Source organism: Mandrillus leucophaeus, unplaced genomic scaffold (assembly GCF_000951045.1).
Source record: "Mandrillus leucophaeus isolate KB7577 unplaced genomic scaffold, Mleu.le_1.0 Scaffold9, whole genome shotgun sequence".
Classification (NCBI taxonomy): domain Eukaryota; kingdom Metazoa; phylum Chordata; class Mammalia; order Primates; family Cercopithecidae; genus Mandrillus; species Mandrillus leucophaeus.
Window position 1 is genome coordinate 4683905 of NW_012109807.1, and position 13493 is coordinate 4697397.

At 43.7% G+C, this 13493-nt stretch overlaps 1 protein-coding gene across 1 annotated transcript in view; it reads left to right on the top strand.

Moving 5' to 3' along the window:
• The window catches only part of TBC1D8 (TBC1 domain family, member 8 (with GRAM domain)), a 265338-nt gene that overhangs the window by 11770 nt on the left and 240075 nt on the right, over positions 1-13493 (top strand). The window lies entirely within an intron of this gene.

A 13493-nucleotide genomic window follows, 5' to 3' on the forward strand; every position in this document is an offset into this window, starting at 1 on the left:
AGATCGGGCCACTGCACTCCAGCCTGGGCGACAGAGCGAGACTCCATCTCAAATAAATAAATAAATAAGTGAATAAATAAATAAAAATAAAGAGGTAAAACATTGAATTAATTCATCTTTAGTGGGAGCAGCAATCAGTATATCATCCATATAATGAAGAATGTAATTATTTTTAAAAGTCTGTCAGATGAGTTGTAACACAGTACCGATAAACAACTGACAAATAGTAAGACTGTTAATTATTCCTTGAGATAAAACTTTCCATTGATATCTAGCTGCAGAAACTGAATTGTTAATGGAAGGTATAGTGAAAGCAAATATATCACCGTCTGACTTGTCTAAAGGAATATGAAAAAAGCAGTCCTTAAGGTCAATGATAATTAAAGGCCATTCCTTAGGAATCATGGAGAGGGAGGGCATACCAGGTTGTAATGCCCCCATAGGTTTCATAACTGCATTAACAGCTCTTAAGTCTGTTACCATCCTCCATTTTCCTGACTTCTTTTGTACAACAAATACAGGCGAGTTCCATGGAGACAAGGAGGGCTCAATAGTGTTTGCTTGTAGTAGATCATTAACAATTTCAATTAAAGCGTCCAACTTGTGTTTGGAAAGTGGCCACTGCTCTACCCAAACAGGTGACTCACACATCTATCGTGCAGGGGCAGAGGAAGAGAAGGAGAGTGAGGGTGCTGGGACGTGGACTGGGGGGAAGCAGGATTCCAAACCTCTGGAAGAAGGGGTCCTGGAGTGTCGAAAGAAGTAGTAGGCTTAGAAGAGGGGAGAGGTCCAAAAGGATGACAGGAACAAGAAACAGGCCATTCAGTGAATGCCACACATCCTCCTCTGGCAGAGGGGGCAACAGCTTAGTAAAAGAAGAGTTAACATATACAGGTTCCAAGATAGGAGGCAGAGGGAGGGGATCATCACTAGGTTCCTCCTCTTGGGGAGAAAACAAGGAGAGGTTGAATTCCTCCTCATCATCAGAAGGAGGAATAGTAGGGGGGGTCAGCTACCCAAGGTAAAGGGAGTGGCTCACCGTCTGCGTTAACTTGTGGCAGTTGGAGAGGATCAACAGACTGAAAAGGAAGTAAAGCAACATGAATAAGAACCCAGTCAGCCCAAACAGAAATAGGAAGGGGTAGGTTAGTGAGGGATTTAGGTTAGTGAGAGATTGAGGGTCGTTTGATTATGAGGTGAGATGGTCACATGGGGATGAAGTAATTCTTTAACATAACATCTGTATGCAGAAGTACAGTATACAGAGATAAGAATTTACAATATAGTGTGTGCATCAGTAATTTCTAACAGATCCTTATAACAGAAACACAGTCTTTCCATAACCTGTGATTAACAAGATATTAATCAGCCGTAACAGTTGCAGTAAAAGCTGGTTACAAACAATCCATAGAAACAGGACGTGAAACTAGACAACCAGTTAGATCAGAAATTCTCAGAAGGGAGTATGCCTTAACCCTAAAGAGGCCTAGAAGAGCTATGGCAGGATGAGGGCATTTATAGCCCTATCTTATCCATATGAACAGGAGCCCCTCATGCATCCGTTTGTAGGCTCTCCACAAGGGTTGCATTCCATTCCCAGAGCTATGAACATCTGCTTTTCTGGGATAGGAATCTTGGTGATGTGAAACCTCCCTGACTGCACGTCCATTTATAGGCTCTCTGCAGGGGGAAGCACATCACGTGCTGTTGGTTCATTCTGGCAGTCCAACCTGGCATTGTCTTTACACAATCCTGCCTGCAATTTTGCATTTATGATAATCGTGAGCATTTCATCTTTTATTGCATAGCAATAATTTCAGGGGATCTCCCTACACATGCCAAACTAATTTTTTGTATTTTTGGTAGAGACAGGGTTTCACCGTGTTGGCCAGGCTGGTCTCGAACTCCTGACCTCAAGTGATCTCACCTCAACCTCACAAAGTGCTGGGACTACAGGTGTGAGCCAGTGCACCTGGCCTGAAACAGCTTTTTTATTATTTATTTATTTATGAGACAGGGTATCCCTCTGTTGCCCAGGCTGGAGTGCAGTAGTGTAATCACAGCTCACTGTAGCCTCAATCTCCCAGGCTCAGGCAATGCTCCCACCTCAGCCTCCCAGGTAGCTGGAACTACAGGCACATACCACCATGCCTGGCTAATTCATATATCTATGTATGTATTTGTATAGAGATGGGGTTTTGCCATGATGCCCAGGGTGGTCTCAAACTCCTAGGCTCAAGCAATCCACCCCCCTTGGCCTCCTAAAATGGTTGGATTATAGGCATGAGCCACCATGCCCAGGGTTGGGGAGGCTTATAAATATTTTTCTTCCCCTCCTTCTTCTCCTTCTCCTCCTCCTTTCTCCTTCCTTCTTCCTTCTTCTTTTTCTTATTTCTACCTTTTTAAAATCTGAGACAGGGTCTTGTCACCCCAGGCTGGAGTGCAGTGGCACAATCTTGGCTCACTGCAGCCTCCACCTCCCAGGCTCAAGCAGTCCTCCCTCCTCAGCCTCCTGAGTACCTGGGACTATAGACGTGCACCACCACACTGGCTAATTTTTGTACTTTTGTGTCGAGACAGGGTTTCACCATGTTACTGTTACTGGAAAGGGGTCCTCATCCAGACCCCTCAAGAGGGTTCTTGAGTCTCTTGCAAGAAAGAATTTTAGGCAAATCCATAAAGTGAAAGCAAGTTTACTAGGAAAGTAAAGGGATAAAGAATGGCTACTCCATAGGCAGAGCAGCTCTGAGGGCTGCTGGTGTACTGTTTTTATGGTTATTTCTTGATTATATGCTAAACAAAGGGTAGATTATTCATGGGTTTTCCGGGGAAACAGGTGGGAAATTCTTAGAAGTAAGGGTTCCTCCCCTTTTTATACCTCATAGGGTAACTTCCTGATGTTGCCATGGCATCTGTAAACTGTCATGGCACTGGTGGGAGTGTATTTTAGCATGCTAATACATTATAATTAGCATATAATTGTGTCTGGAGTTGGTTCCTTCCAGTGGGTTCATGGTGTCCCTAACTTCTTGGAGCCATGGACCTTCACGGTGAGTGTTACAGCTCTTAAAGATTGCACAGACGCAAAGAGTGAGCAGCAGCAAGATTTATTATCAAGAGTGAAAGAATAAAGCTTCCACAGTGTGGAAGGGGACCTGAGCAGGTTGCCTCTGCTGGCTGGGGTGACCAACTTTTATTCCCTTATTTGTCCCTGCCCATGTCCTGCTGATTGGTCCATTTTACAGAGTGCTGATTGGTCCATTTTAAAAACCTCTAGCTAGCCACAGAATGCTGATTGGTGCATTTTACAATCCTAGCCACAGAGTGCTGATTGGTGCATTTTACAATCCTCTTATAAGACAGAAAAGTTCTCTAAGTCCCCACCCAACACAGAAGTTCATCTGGCTTCACTTCTCAATCCCCCCTCTAAACAGGACACCCCAAATCCTGTTGGGAATTGGGCAATGACCACTCTAGCTACTTCCTGCTGGATAGGGGCGAAGAAGGGGCCCTGCAGTGGTAGTGTCCTCCAGAGGGGAACTCTCTAGGCCAGCCAGAGGGTCAGTGGGTTGGTCCAGGGGTCCTCAGTAGAAGTTGTTAGTTGATCTCATTTGGGGTTCCATTTCTAAGACCATCTATAGCTTGATGGCATTGATCCTGGAGGAAACAAATTTGACAAACAGGTTAAAAACACTGGGTCCACGGAAGCCGGAACTTGCAGTGAGCTGAGATCCGGCCACTGCACTCCAGCCTGGGCAACAGAGTGAGACTCCGTCTCAAAAAAAAAAAAAAAAAAAAAAAAGGAAAACACTGGGTCCAAAGGTGAGTAATAGCAAGATGTAGCAAGATGGCTGTTACGGGACCTAGAAAGGGGAGAAGCCACGTTGCCCAACTCCAGAGGTTGGTATAAGAGTTTGAAAGGCATTGTCTGTTTTCAGAAGCCTTTTCCTGTAAATGCCGGGCAGCATCTCATACTATCCCTTACTGGTTTGTGTAAAAGCAACACTCTTCCCCTAAGAAGTTGCAAAGTCCTCCTTTCTCAGCAGTGAGGAGGTCTAGGCCTCGGTGATTTTGGAGAGTCACAGCTGCCAAAGAGTCTACTTGGGATTGTAGAGTAAGGATAGATTTTGTTATTTCTCGCAAACTGTCTGAGAAATCCTTTGAGAGTGTGTGGTAGTAGGATAATGAAGTAGATAAACCTGCTATTCTGGTTTCTGTAGCAGTAGCCATTCCTAACCCTGTAAGTAGGGTTATTAGTTGCATGACCCTGCGCTGAGGGACTTGAGCTTTGAGGGGCACGGATAGGGTCTGATTTCCACAAGATTAGAAGTCAGGATAATACATGTTACATTGTTAACTTTTAGCAAACTTTACTTTTGTTGAAAACCTTGTAAGTTTGGGATTTCAGTTATTCTTTGCTATTAATACAACCTCGTCCAGTCCATATTAACTTAGAATTGGTATAGACGTCTCCTTCATGATTCTGTAAGTACTTTAAGGTTCAGCTGGGTGCAAACAGCTCCCACGTTTGAGCACACCAATTATTAGGCAATTTTCCTAACTCTGCTGCTACAAAAATTTCCTTATCACTTACTGAATACCCATTGTGTCTTTTTCCCTTAATCACCTGGGAGGAACCATCTACCGTCCTGTCCTGAAGAGAGTTCCTCCTAGATCTGGTCGGACCTTTGCATGGTAATTAATTAAGATTTAGATCCCCTGTTAGGAAACCTGCTGGGTTAAGGATTTTTGACAGGAAAGCTATAAGTTCCACTGGCTTCACCTCTCGTAATGAGCAGTGAGGGTGATCAGAGGTCATTCTCATCCTTGGTTTTGCTGGGTTTGGGCCGGCTTCTTTACCACATGTTGTTTTATCAGCAAGGTCTTTGTGACCTGTATCTTGTGCTGACCTCCTATTCCATCCTGTGGCTTACAGTGCCTTGACCTCCTGGGAATGGAGTCCAATAGGTGTCAGGTTCATTTTACCCAGACTTTATTCAAGATGGGGTCGTTCTGCTTTGAATGCCTCTGACATTACCCAGGCTGGTTTCCACCTCCTGCTCCCAAGTGATCTGCTTGCCTAGGCCACCCAAAGAGCCAGGATTACAGACATCAGACACCACACCTGGCAAAGTCATGTGCTTTTTGAAAGCTGTTTAGGAGATAGATATTAATTTGATGGTTTAGAGATGCTATTCTCTCACTAAATGTGAGGAGAGAGGCCATTTCTCTTACTGTCTCCTGTCTCCAAAGAAAAGGGGTAAGTAAAAACTGAAAAATAACAGACTGATTGGGGCCACTGGCCAGGCCTGTAGGCTAAAGATTAACCCCCACCCTAATCATTTGTGCTATCTATAGATCACAGACAATAGTATGGAGAAATACTTGCCTTGCTCACCCCCACCTACTCATGTACCCCATGCTTGCTCAATCTATTAGGACCCTGTCACGTGGACCCCTTAGAGCTATAAGCCCTTAAAAGGGCCAGGAACTCTTTCCTCAGGGAGCTCGGTTCTTGAGATGCAAGTCTGCTGATGCTCCTGGCCGAATAAAACCACTTCCTTCTTTAACCTGGTGTCTGAGGGGTTTTGTCCACGGCTTGTCCTGCTACAAATGAAGCCAGTAAAGCACAGAGAGCTTCGCTCTGTGAAAAGTGACCTCTGGATTGCTATACCTTTTGAATTCTTATGTCTACCTTTTATAGTTTTTCTTGGTCTTTCATTCCTGTTAGGTTGTTGCAAACCTTGCAGTTTGCTCTTCAAAGCTGAGAGGGCTGAGCAGCTTACTTTTTAGGATATTGTTCAAACAAGAGTAATGAAGTCAGAAAAGACTCATAGTTGATGGAAACTTAATTTCGTGACACTCCTTTGGCTGCTTGAGAAACTTTCCTGCTCACTCGTTGATCCCTTCCCGAGTTGCAGGTAACTGAGGTTACCGGATATTTGGCTTTTATACTGATATAAGAGTTAAGAATAAATCACTTAGACAGATAGCAAGGGTATGGGAGTCCTCAGTGAGACTTTTTTGGAGTGCCGTGGCATGATGTCAGCTCACTGCAACCTCTGCCTCCCGGGTTCAAGCGATTTTCCTGCCTCCACCTCCAGAGTAGCTGGGATTACAGGCATGCACCACCATGCCCAGCTAATGTTTTGTATTTTAGTAGAGATGGGGTTTCACCATGTTGGTCAGGCTGGTCTTGAACTCCCGACCTCAGGTGATCTGCCTGCCTCGGCCTCCCATAGTGCTGGGATTATAGGCGTGAGCCACCACACCTGGCCAAGCAGTCACAAATCATTTTCTAACAAAGAGCAGCCTGCAAGCTGGGAGCTTGCACAGGTAAATGCTGGCAGGAACTAATGACTAGACATTTTCTTTTCTTTTTTTTTTTTTATGAGAAGGAGTCTCACTCTGCCTCCAGGCTGGAGTGCAGTGGCATGATCTCGGCTCACTGCAACCTCCACCTCCTGCGTTCAAGCAATTCTCCTGCCTCAGCCTCCCAAGTAGCTGGGACAACAGCCACGTGAAACCATGCCCAGCTAATTTTTTGTATTTTTAGTAGAGATGGGTTTTCACCATGTTGGCCAGGATGATCTCAATCTCTTGACCTCATGATCTGCCTGCCTTGGCCTCCCAAAGTGCTGGGGTTACAGGCATGAACCACTGTGCTGGCCCTGGACTAGACATTTTCAAGGTGGCAGCTCCATCTTCCCTTCTCTTCCAGCCACGTGTACTGTAAAGGGGCAGACAAGACACTGATCAACTGGAAAGTTCATTTGCATAAGAAGATTAGGGTGGGGCGACGACTCTTCCCCACACACTATGTAAATGTCATACCTGATTGACCCAATCTATGAACCCTATGTAAATCAGATACCGCCTCCTCAAACTGGACAATAAAACTCAGCACATTCACTACCAGCCAGTCTTTTCCACTCCAAGACCCTTTCCTCTACAGAGAAACCTGTTTCTTTTTCTCTTTTCTTCTACCTATTAAACCTCCGCTCCTAAACTCTGTGTGTGTGTTTGTGTCCTAAATTTTCCTGGCACGTGACAACGAACCCCAGGGTATATATCCCAAACAACGTCACCACTTCAGTACCTAAGCTATAATCTTGCCTGATGTTAGCTTCATTGTTCTGCTTTCACCGTTTTGTAGAAATTGTCATGCTTTTCTTCTAACATTTTCTTTCCCGGCCATTACTAACAAGGGATTCCCCTTTCAAAGGTAGCTTGACATTTAAGCAATAACTTTGGTATGAGGCAAGGAAATGTTTCATTGTCCCTTCAATTGGCTGCAAGGATCCTGGGAAGCTCAAAACGAAAGTAAAAGAGACAATTGAACCTCGACTCTCACTCATACCTGATTTAGGTGATATTTAGGTGAGACTTTGAACTTGAAATTGATGCTGGAATAGGTTAACATTTTGGGCGCTTTGGGGTGGGGGTAAATGTATTTTGCATGTGAGAAGGACATGAATTTTGGGGATCCAGAGAATGGAGAGTCATGGACTGAATTATGTCCCCTGCCAACATTTATAATTAGAACCCTCACCCCCTATACCACTGAATGTGACTGCTTTTGAAGATAAGGCCTTCAACTTAAATGCCCAAAGAGGTATTTCAGTTAAAATGAGGCCATTGGTGGAGGTAGGCCCTATTCTTATCTGACTGGTGTCCTTGTAAGAAGAGCAGCTTAGAACACACAGAGAGATATCAGAGTCATGCACGCACAGAAAGAAGACCATATGAGGACACAGTGAGAAGGTGGCTGTCTGCAAGCCAAGGAGAGAGGCCTCAGGAGAAACTAACCCTACCAACACCTTGATCTTGGACTCCCAGCCTCCAGAACTGTGAGACAATACATTTCTCTTGCTTAAGCTGAAGAAAGAAAGAAAAAAGGAAGGAAAGAAAGAAAGAAGGAGAAAGAGGAGGAAGCAACTAAACAGACAGCTCATATTCAAAAGTTGAACACTCCACGTGATGTTGGAGCCTGAGTCTGAAGTGATGCTGCCACAAGCCAGGGAACACCTGGGTTGCAAGAAGCTGGAAGAGGCAAGGAAGGATCTTCCCCTAAAGACCTAGAGCATGACACGGACTACACCTTAATTTCAGACTTCTAACCTGCAGAAGTGTGAGAGAGTACTTTTTTTTTTTTTTAAAGCCACCCAGTTCATGGCACAACAGATTCAGTAGTCCATTGTGTGAATGAGTCTACAAGAATTTCTCTACCCATGTTATTACTGACGGGTATTTAGATAATTTTCAGTTTGGGGCTCTAATGAACAAAGGAGCTATGAATATTCAAGTAAAGCTCTTTGTAGACATAAGCATTTTTCTTGCTGGGAGTAGAATTGCTAGGTCATAGGATACTTACTTGCATGTTCAGTTTAAGTAAGTACTGGCAAAGACTTTCCCAAGTGGTTGTACCAATTTATACTCCTCCCCACTCCTGGCGGTGTGTAAGAATACGGATTCATTCACATAGCCACTAACTATTAATACTTTTTCTTCTTCTTCTTTTTTTTTTTTTTGATATGGAGTCTCGCTCTGTTGCCCAGGTTGGAGTGCAGTGGCCGGATCTTGGCTCACTGCAAGCTCCGCCTCCTGGGTTCATGCCATTCTCCTGCCTCAGCCTCCCGAGTAGCTGGGACTACAAGCGCCCACCACCACGCCCGGCTAGTTTTTGTATTTTTTAGTAGAGATAGGGTGTCACCGTATTAACCAGGATGGTCTCGATCTCCTGACCTCGTGATCCGCCTGTCTCAGCCTCCCAGAGTGCTGGGATTACAGGCTTGAGCCACCGCGCCTGGCCTACTTTTTCTTCTTAAGCATTCTGGTTGGTGTGTGGTGGTGTAGCATTGTGCTTTTAATTTTCACTTCTCTGATAACTAATGAAGTTGAGCACTTTTTCATGTTATTGGACATTTGGTATTCTCTTTTGCAGAGGTTCCACTGAAGTCTCTTCCCCATTTTTGTATTTGCTTTCTTACTGATTTGTAGGAATTCTTTATATATTCTAGGTATAACTCCTCTTTCAGATATAAGTACTATGAATATTTTCTCCCACTCTGTGAGTGCTTTATTAATAGTTTCCTATAATTACATTCCTGATTTCTTGTGGCCACATTTGTTGAACCAATATCTACAGGGCTTTGTGAGATATATGTAACATGGTATAAAAGCCAGCCACTTAAAGGAACTGGGGACACATCAGTTCGGAGTGTGGGTCCAAACAATGCTAAGCATGTCTGGTTGCTGATATTACAGCTAAATCCTTAACAGCCAGCTCATTTTTCCTGACTTGTAACCTTTGCTCACTGGAATCCACCAACAGAGCTGATTTCCAGTGAAGCATGTTGCTGCAACTTCTATCAACTGAACCACAAACCCTAACTCCTTATTTTCAATGTCCCCTTTCTAGGCCCTAGTGGACTTCTGGGGCTAAGAAGAATAACACCCAACTCTGTTGAAAACCATTGCCTTCTTCAAGAAAAGATAGTACTGAGTCCAGTTCACTCCATTGGTCAAGGACCCTGATGAGTTTTCCAGGCTCTCTCAGGCTTGGCTCTGCATTATGGTTGCGTAGAGGGTTGGCCAATTTTCTCAGCTGGCTCCAGGTACTAAAGCTACCAGTATGTCCTGTGCTGAGCAGGGGACTGCTTATGACACTGGACAAATGCAGCTAAGACAGTAGCATTTTTGGCCAGAAGTTTTTAACTGCTGATACTAGAAGGAATGTCCGTGTCTATATTCAGAGATCTTTGTACTATGTGGATGAGATGGCTTCAGGATTCAATTTTCACTCATGAGTTTAGCTGATTAATATCACTAACAATAAAAGAAAGGTTCCTAATTAGCTGATTTCACTTAAACTGCTGGTCAGCCCTGAAGATGGATCTCCCAGGTAGGTGTTGCCATTGGGTGGGTTCTACATGTCAGTGGCCTGCACCAACCAGGCCAGTCACTGATCCTACTAGATCTGAACTCTTTTAACTCTCTCACTTTTCCTTCCTTTCTAGCAATGAACACCTTCTGTTATGGGCTGAATTGTGTTCCACCCAAAATGCAAATGTTAAAGTCCTAATGCCTGGTACCTGCAAATGTGTTGTATTTGGTGATAGGGTCTTTAAGTTAAAATGAGACTTGAAGGTGGGTCATAATCCAATCTCACTAGTGTCGTAAGAAGAGGAGATTAGGACACACAGAGAGACACAAGGGGAATTCATGCACTGATAGGGTTTGGCTGTGTCCTCAAATCTCATCTTGAATTGTAGTTCCCATAATTCCCATGTGTCATGGGAGGGATCGGGTAGAGATAATTGAATCATGGGGGCAGTTTTCCCCCATCCTGTTTTCATTATAGTGAGTGAGATCTCACAAGATCTGATGGTTTCATAAGGGGCTTCCGCGTTGCTTGGCACTCATTCTTCTCCTTCCTGCTATCATGTGAAGAAGGACATGTTTGCTTCCCCTTCCACCATGATTATAAGTTTCCTGAGGCTTCCCCAGCCATGTAGAACTCTGAGTCAATTAAACCTTTTTCTTTATAAATGACCCAGTCATGTGTATTTCTTCATAGCAGCATGGGAATGGACTCATACATGCATGGAGGAACGTGGTATGAAAACACAGGGAGGGCTGGGCTCGGAGGCTCATGCCTGTAATCCCAGCACTTTGGGAGGCCGAAGCGGGTGGATCATGAGGTCAAGAGATCAAGACCATCCTGGCTAACACGCTGAAATCCCATCTCTACTAAAAACTACAAAAAAATTAGCTGGGCGTGGTGGCAGGCACCTGTAGTCCTAGCTACTCAGGAGGCTGAGGCAGGAGAATGGCGTGAACCTGGGAGGTGGAGCTAGCAGTGAGCTGAGACTGCACCACTGCACTCCAGGCTGGGTGACAGAGCTAGACTCCATCAAAGAAAGAAAGAGAGAGAGAAAGAGAGAAAAGGAGAAAGAAAGGGAGAAAGAGAGAAAGAGAGAAAAGGAGAAAGAAAGGGAGAAAGAGAGAGAGAAGGAAAGAAAGAGAAAGAGAAGGAAGGAAGGAAGGAAGGAAGGAAGGAAGGAAGGAAGGAAGGAGGGAAGGAAGGAAGGAAGGAAGGAAAGAAGGAAGGAGAAAGGAAAAGAAAAGAAAGAGAGAAAGGGAGGAGGGGAGGGAGGAAGGAAGGAAGGAGAGAAAGAAAGAAAACACAGGGAGAAGTGGGTATCTGCCAGACAGGTCTCAGAGGAATCAACCCCACTGGCACCTTGATCTTGGACTTCCAGCTCCAGAACTGTGAGAACATAAATGTCTGTTGTATTAGCCTCCTGGTCTATGGTATTTTGTTATGGAAGCCCTAGCACAGACAGCCAACACAAATGCAGCCAGGAGACCACTATTGTACTGTGCATGTATGCCACAGTTTGCCTCCAATCATGTTGCTCACCAAGAGGGCAGCATGATTATCAAGTAACTTTAGATCATACATACCTAGACCAAGTACATCATGGGTATAACAAGGCTCATTAGTTTCTCCTATGGGTATTGAGTTGGCTTTTGCAGAAAGCAAGCTACATATTTATTATTCAGCTTGTATTATAATTTAGGAAAACTTCTTACCTCAGCCTCTATATTCCTGGTGGACCTATATACATTTGTAAATCTTTTGCAAAATTAATTTGGTAACAGGCATTAAGAGTCTGAAAATTGTCAATATCCTTTGTCTAAGTTATTCCACTTCTAAAAATCGATCTTAAAGAAATCAGAATCAGGAAGCCCTTGTATACACGGTTTTCAGTAGCATTTATTTTTATCAGCAACAATCTAAATGTCCAACAATAATAGAATAGTTAGGAAACTGATGGCATCTCCACCCATGGGAACATTATGCAATCATTAAAAATGTTGTTTTCCAACTATTTAAGATAAATATTGTAAATCCATACCATAGAATACTACTCCACAACAACAAAGGAATGGACCATTGATATATGTAACTTGGATGAGTCTCAAGGGATTATGCTGAGTGTAAAAAAGCCAATCTCACAAGATCACACACTATATTATTCCATCACTTAATATTATTGAAATAACAAAAGTTTGGAAATAGAAAATAGATTCGTGGTTGGCAGAGGTTAGGGATGGTAGGGGGCCGAGAGAAAGTGGGTGGCATGAGGGAGCCTTGGGGTGAGGGAGCAGTCCTGTATCTTGATTGTGATGGTGGCTACAGGGATGTACACATGTGCTACCGAGAATGGTATGCATACACTGTAACCCTGCCTGCTTCCTAGTTAAGACCGAACTGTAGTTCCACAAGATCTTACCATTGAGGGAGCTGGGTGCAGAGTACATGGGGACTTGCCATACATTTTAAAATTAACTTCCTGTGAATCTGTGATGACTTCAAGATAAAAAGTTAAAAAAATTAACATAGCAACATTCCTGTGACATAATGCTACACGCAAAAAGTGAAATAGACCAGGTGAGGTGACTCACACCTGTAATCCCAGCATTTTGGGAGGCCAAGGTGAGAGGATCGCTTGAGGCCAGGAGTTCAAGACCAACCTAGGCAACATAGCGAGACTATGTGTCTACCAAAAAAAAAAAAAAAGCTGGGCATGGTGGTGCATGCATGTAGTCCCTACTACTCAGGAACCCAAGGTGAGAGGATCGTTTGAACCCAGAAGGTCAAGGTTGCAGTGAGCCATGATTGCATCACTACACTCCAGCTTGGGTGACAGAAAAAGACCCTGTCTCAAAAATAAATAAATAAGTAAGTAAAATATGTAATATTATATGTGTGTATACCATATGTATATACACACTTTATATATGTATTGTATAAACATGTATGCACACATACATACTTAAAATTGTTAATAATCGTCTTTAGGTACTTTTTTTCTTTTTATGTTCATGTGATTTCCAAATGCACATATATTATTTTTAGAATGAAAAAAATTATTAAAAGAGGTAAAGCATCCATGTAAGTTTGTGACTGGAATTTGTTCTTTGTAACTCAGACATCTGCCTATCTGTTCTTTTCCGAAATTTCCCGCATTTCCCAAACTGAAAGAAATGCCAGATGGGCCGCAGCATCCTCCCTTCTGAGATTCGAGCTCCCTCCCTTCTAGCTCATTGACACAAGTCGACAGCAGCTCCAGTCCACTCTCTATGTGTGGAACACCACGAAACACAAGGCCCAACATTCTCACGCTCCCCGTGGTGCTGTCTGATGGTTCTTGAGGTTGGTCTGTTTCTCATCCCTCCCAAGTGGTTCTTTCAGGAAAACTGGGAGAGGCAAAGAAGAATGAGGCAGCTTCAGTGGAAACATCTGGTTTTCTGCCATTGGAGGAGTGGCACGCCTTCCTGTGCAGATGTTAGCACCCCAAAGCTCTCTATTTCTCCCCAAGGCCCTCCCATAGTCCTCACACAATTATCAATTGTCTGAGATCTTTCTTTCTTTCTTTCTTTCTTTCTTTCTTTCTTTCTTTCTTTCTTTCTTTCTTTCTTTC